Raw genomic sequence first — 5,669 nt, forward strand, 5'->3', positions numbered from 1 at the left:
GTTTAGCATGAAAAATTAGGTTTTGTTTTGATTTTTAAGTTGATAATAGGGAAGTAAATTTAGCTGGCTGCGAGGTTTTCTAAACGATGGCGGTTCGGAGGGAGAATCAAGCGAAACGTTTAATAATATGAACAGAACGAAATACGGTAGGGGTAGAAACACGGAGGGGCTAAATAAAGTGTGTGAACCATCTAATCGAACTAAGAGAAATTTGTATAGTGCCATCGATACTGAGATGTGTCGAAATTAAACTTTCACGGCTTAACAACGGCACAAATTACTTGACGTGGGAGCATGGTGAGATTATTGAGTCTTTTGTACGCATGCCTCGCTGAGGTCCATTGCTTCTCTTTCACCCGCTATGAAGATCCATATTTGTGAAGTTTACTTGCCCTGGATACCCAGCATCGGATGCTTCCCTATGCTCCACTAGATTTACGGAACGTATGAACGAGCCAGTTGTAGGTGAAACATAATGAAGGATCATGGGAACGTTATTAGAAAGCATATTATACAAACTGATACATTTATCACCATAGAATTTCCATGAAGACAATTTATTCTGAAGAAGGTCATATAAATAGCAATTATTATATTAGTGGTGGAAGAGACAATGGCATGTCACAACTCGAGATTAGAGGAGGGGTTAAGTGTTAAAGGATGCTACAATCAATGAGTTTTTAGATGGATAAGAGGACAGTATAAGATAAGGCACCTGTGTAAGTATGCGTGTTTGTATGTGTGTATATTTGCAGGTACACAGTATGGCCGAATGGTTAAGAAGTTCACTTCGTAATCACGAGTTCCCGGTTTTGATCTCGCTGCGTGAAATCTTGGGTTGGTGTCATTCGCTATAACTTCAGGTGAATCTAATCCCTAGTGAATTGAAAGGAGCGGATAGACATGTGTGGAAGTCACTCAGATAATTTGTGCTTAAATGTTCGTGATATAAGCATGTGGCACTGTATTACATCAATTCTGTCTGAGAATTCCGTTGAGAGTACACATGTCTGCGGAATAATTAGCCTCTTACAAGCCAATTTAACGAGCCACTTCCAATAAGTAAATATACATAGCCGAAAGAGACGGAGATCCTTATATTTATTATGCATGAGTGTGTGTGTGTGTGTGTTTGTGTGTGTGTGTGTGCATGTGCGCGTGGCTTAGTGGTTAGGGTCTTCGGCTCTCGATCATGTGGACGTGAGTTCGATTTCCAGTGGTACATTACATCTGGTGCTGGTGCATCGCCTTGAAGGCTTTAGTCAAAGTCCTTTTTCTATCCGTTTTATTTGCCGAACCGACCGACGGTTGTCAAACGGTAGTGATGAACATATACAAGGCACGATAACCTCCACCCGCCATATATACATTACACACACACACACACACACACACACACACACGCGCACACACACACATATATATTCTTTTACTTGTTTCAGTCATCTGACTGCGGCCATGCTGGGGCAACACCTTTAGTTGAGCAAATCGACCCCAGGAATTATTCTTTGTAAGCCTAGTATTTGTTCTATCGGTCTCTTTTGCCGAACAGCTAGTTACGTGGATGTAAACACACCACCATCGGTTGTCAAGCGTTGCTGGAGTGGGGGACAAACTCAGACGCAAAAACACATTTGTACGACGGGCTTCTTTCAGTTTCCGTCTACCAAATCCACTCACGAGGCTTTGGTTGGCCCGAGGTAACATTGAATCCCAATCCAAATTATTCTTCGTAATGGTCGTATCGTCTCTGTTCCAGGAAAAATAAAATGCAAAATCGAATCCGACGGGATTTACGTGTTGAATGTTTAAGGGACGTATCTAAAACCACAAACTCCTTTTGCCCGACGCTCTACCAATTCATCGATCGATCGAATTTCATTCCAGTGTAGTATTACTGGTACTTACGTTTGTAGATTGACTGTTTATGTAATCGATTGAATTGATTTCTTGATATGCCGGTTACTTTGTTTTATTGATACGCTTGAACTGAGAAGCACAATTAACTCAAGCGGGCATTGAACTCCCATCATGAATATTCTATAAAATGTTGATTAATAATTGAACAGGATAATGGATTGGTAACAAGCGTGGAATTGGCTGAGTCATTAGAACGTCTAACTGAATGCCTTTCGCTATTTGTTCCATCTTTCTGTGTTCTAATCTCGTCCTGTTCAACTGTACCTTCCATCTTGCCGTGGTTGATAAATACCAGTTAACTACTAAGGCCGACTATTCTCTCTCTCTCTCTCTCTCTCTCTCACACACACACACACACACACACACACACACACATACAAACACACCTTTCTCTCGATGCTGGCTGCGTTGCACTGTTGGACTGTAGCCATGCTGTGGCACTGCATTGACAGGTTTAGTCAAGCAAACCGACACCGGAACTTATTCTATCGGTCTTATTGCCGAACTGCTAAGTTGCTAAGTTATAAGGACTTAAACAAGCCAATCCTGGTTTTCAAACAGCGTTGGAGTAACAAGCAGTCTCACTGTTTACAACAAGTTTCACTCCACAACAATAGGATTCAATGAGGGATTTCCAAAAAAAAAAAAAAATAAATAATAATAATAATAATAATAATAATAATAATAATAATAATAATAATAATAATAATAATAATAATAATAAATAAAATAAAATTAAAAAAAGATACTACTGGTACATTCTATGAACAAACTGATTCGTATTACCACTGGATGAAATAAAGCGAAAAAAAATTGTGAATTTTATTGGCATAATCGGTAGAGCAACGATCAAAATGTCTTGTGGCTTTTAGTTAGGAGCATTTTGCATTTGTGTTCCGTGTTCAAATTCCGTCGCGATAGATTTTGTCTGTATTTCTTTGGGATCGATATAATAAAGTACAATGTGATTATACGGACTGATCTGATCATACGTGATGTCTATTTGTTACCAAAACTCAATATTGATATACGAAATATAAAATAACATATTAGCAGGTTCTCGTTTTTGCTAGATTAATAGCGATGTGAAAAACTAAATAATATAACAATTAGCCGTATATATGGCTTAGTAGTAGTAGGAGCAGTAGTAGTAGTAGTAGTAGTAGTCGTCAAATGTTTCGGAGAAGTAGCATGACAGGTACTGAGTTTGTCAGCCAAATATATGTGTATGACCCAGTAGGCGGCGAGATGGCAGAAACGTTAGCACGCCGGGCGAAATGCTTTGCAGTATTCCGTCTGTCTTTATGTTCTGAGTTCAAATTCCGCCGAGGTCGACTTTGCCTTTCATCTTTTCAGGGTTGATAAATTAAGTACCAGTTGCGTACTGAGGTCGATCTAATCGACTGCCCCCTCCCCCCAAATTTCAAGCTTTGTGCCTAGAGTAGAATTTAATTAATATAAATGACCTAGAGAGTATTTTCCTGTAGTTATACCATGTGTGCACCTACAAGATTGCCACTTCGCACACTCTGGTAAGCATAGCGGCATTTCGTCCGTCTTTACAGCTTGAGTTAAAATTCTGCCGGGGTTGACTTTGCCTTTCGTTCATTCGGGGTACCAACTAGTTGAGCAGAGGGGTCGATGTAATGGGCGTACCCGCTTCTCCGAAATTTCTGGCTTTATGCTAAAACTTGAAACCAATATTTAATTTCAGATGGAATCCAGTATTACAATATTTATATATAAATGTTACTCTTATTCTTTTTCAGAGAAACTTTGTCTAAGGAAATTCAAGATTATCTCTATTAACATTTGTAGTACGTTGCTGTTGCTACTGCAATGCGCTTTTTATAGCGCTACAGGTTACACTCTGGGATGAATTAAAAAAAATTTCAACAAGTCAATAGGCGCAGGAGTGGCTGTGTGGTAAGTAGCTTGCTTACCAACCACATGGTTCCGGGTTCAGTCCCACTGCATGGCACCTTGGGCAAGTGTCTTCTACTATGGCCTCGAGCCGACCAAAGCCTTGTGAGTGGATTTGGTAGACGGAAACTGAAAGAAGCCCGTCGTATATATGTATGTATATGTGTGTGTGTATGTTTGTGTGTCTGTGTTTGTCCCCCTAGCATTGCTTGACAACCGATGCTGGTGTGTTTATGTCCCCGTCACTTAGCGGTTCGGCAAAAGAACCCGATAGAATAAGTACTGGGCTTACTAAGAATAAGTCCCGGGGTCGATTTGCTCGACTAAAGGCGGTGCTCTAGCATGGCCGCAGTCAAATGATTGAAACTGTTCGTAGTACGTAGCTGTTGCTACTGCAATGCGCTTTTTATAGCGCTACAGGTTACTCTATGGGATGAATTTTTTTTAAAATTGCAACGAGTCAATGAAATGATATTCAATGATACACTGCTACTGCTACATACTTGAACGAATTTACATTTCTGCATCCTTAAATCTAATTTCTTGTTTTAATCCAGGAAAAAAAAGAATCGTGAATCTCAGGTGAAGCTGCATCATCACATTCAGAAAAGGTTAGTAACTCCCGTCTTCATTGTCTTGCAAAGCAATCCAACTCATCACTTCACATGATATTGTAGTATGAGAGAGAACATGAGTTATTTTTAGGGAAAATAACTTTTTTAATAGAGTGGTTTTATACTGTCACCTTAACGTGACAGTCCCGTAAAGGCAATTACACCACCGATGTTTTGCCCTAGGAAGCATCGACGCTTCCTGTCGGCCATGATACATTTCCTGTGTCCTTATATATTTACGAAGGGGAGACAAACACCCCCAACAGCTAGGCCTACATCTAGAGACATGCGTATTTCTAGGTCTTTCCCGTCATGAGTCTAGATTAGCATGGCCTGCTAGCTGAAGATATTTTTCTAGACTTCATAATTATATATATATATATATATATATATATTATATATATATATATATATATATATATATATATATATATATATATATATACATTTTTTTTTTCTTTTTCAGTGAAGTTTATTCACTGTTCACCAAATTTAAAATTAAAAAAAAACAACTCTGAGGGGTCTCCGAGACACCATCCTCTAAGTCCTCAAAAAAAAAAAAAAAGGGGGTATTCCGTGTCGGATCCGACAGGAACTCGAGTGGCATCAATTCCTTAACATGTTAAACGTGCAGATCATTGAGATATTTAGAAATTTAATATTTCTATTTTTTAATAAACCATAAAAAAATAACTGCTTTTGGTGACCTGTGTGACTCAGCTATTCTCCAGTAAATTTTCAGTTGCAAAAATAATCATTGTAGTTTTGCAATAACACAGGAGGAAGCCATTGCTGTCTTATATAGTCTGTATATAAGTTTAATCGTTTTATAAGTTTGTTTTTTGATAATCGACACTATGTTGTACATTAAAGATATTTTATATTTAAAAAATTGGATATACTGTTTCAGTTATATATGCGTGTGTGTGAGAGAGAGAGATTTATATGGGCGTATGTACATGTAGATACATACATGTATACACATGTATACGTCACCGTGATCCCCGTGACCGACCAGGCTATCAGATGTTGCTACACATCGCTGGTTACAATGCGTTTCACATTGTTTTAGCCTTCAAATGACGCCACCCCGCTGGCTAAATGAGCAGGCCAACAGAAGAAAGAGAGAGAAATTTGTGGCGAAAGAGTACAGCAGGGATCGCCAACATTCCCTGCCAGAGCCTCGTGGAGCTTTAGGTGTTTTCGTTCAAT

This window comes from Octopus sinensis, linkage group LG19 (genome assembly GCF_006345805.1).
Source record: "Octopus sinensis linkage group LG19, ASM634580v1, whole genome shotgun sequence".
NCBI lineage: Eukaryota > Metazoa > Mollusca > Cephalopoda > Octopoda > Octopodidae > Octopus > Octopus sinensis.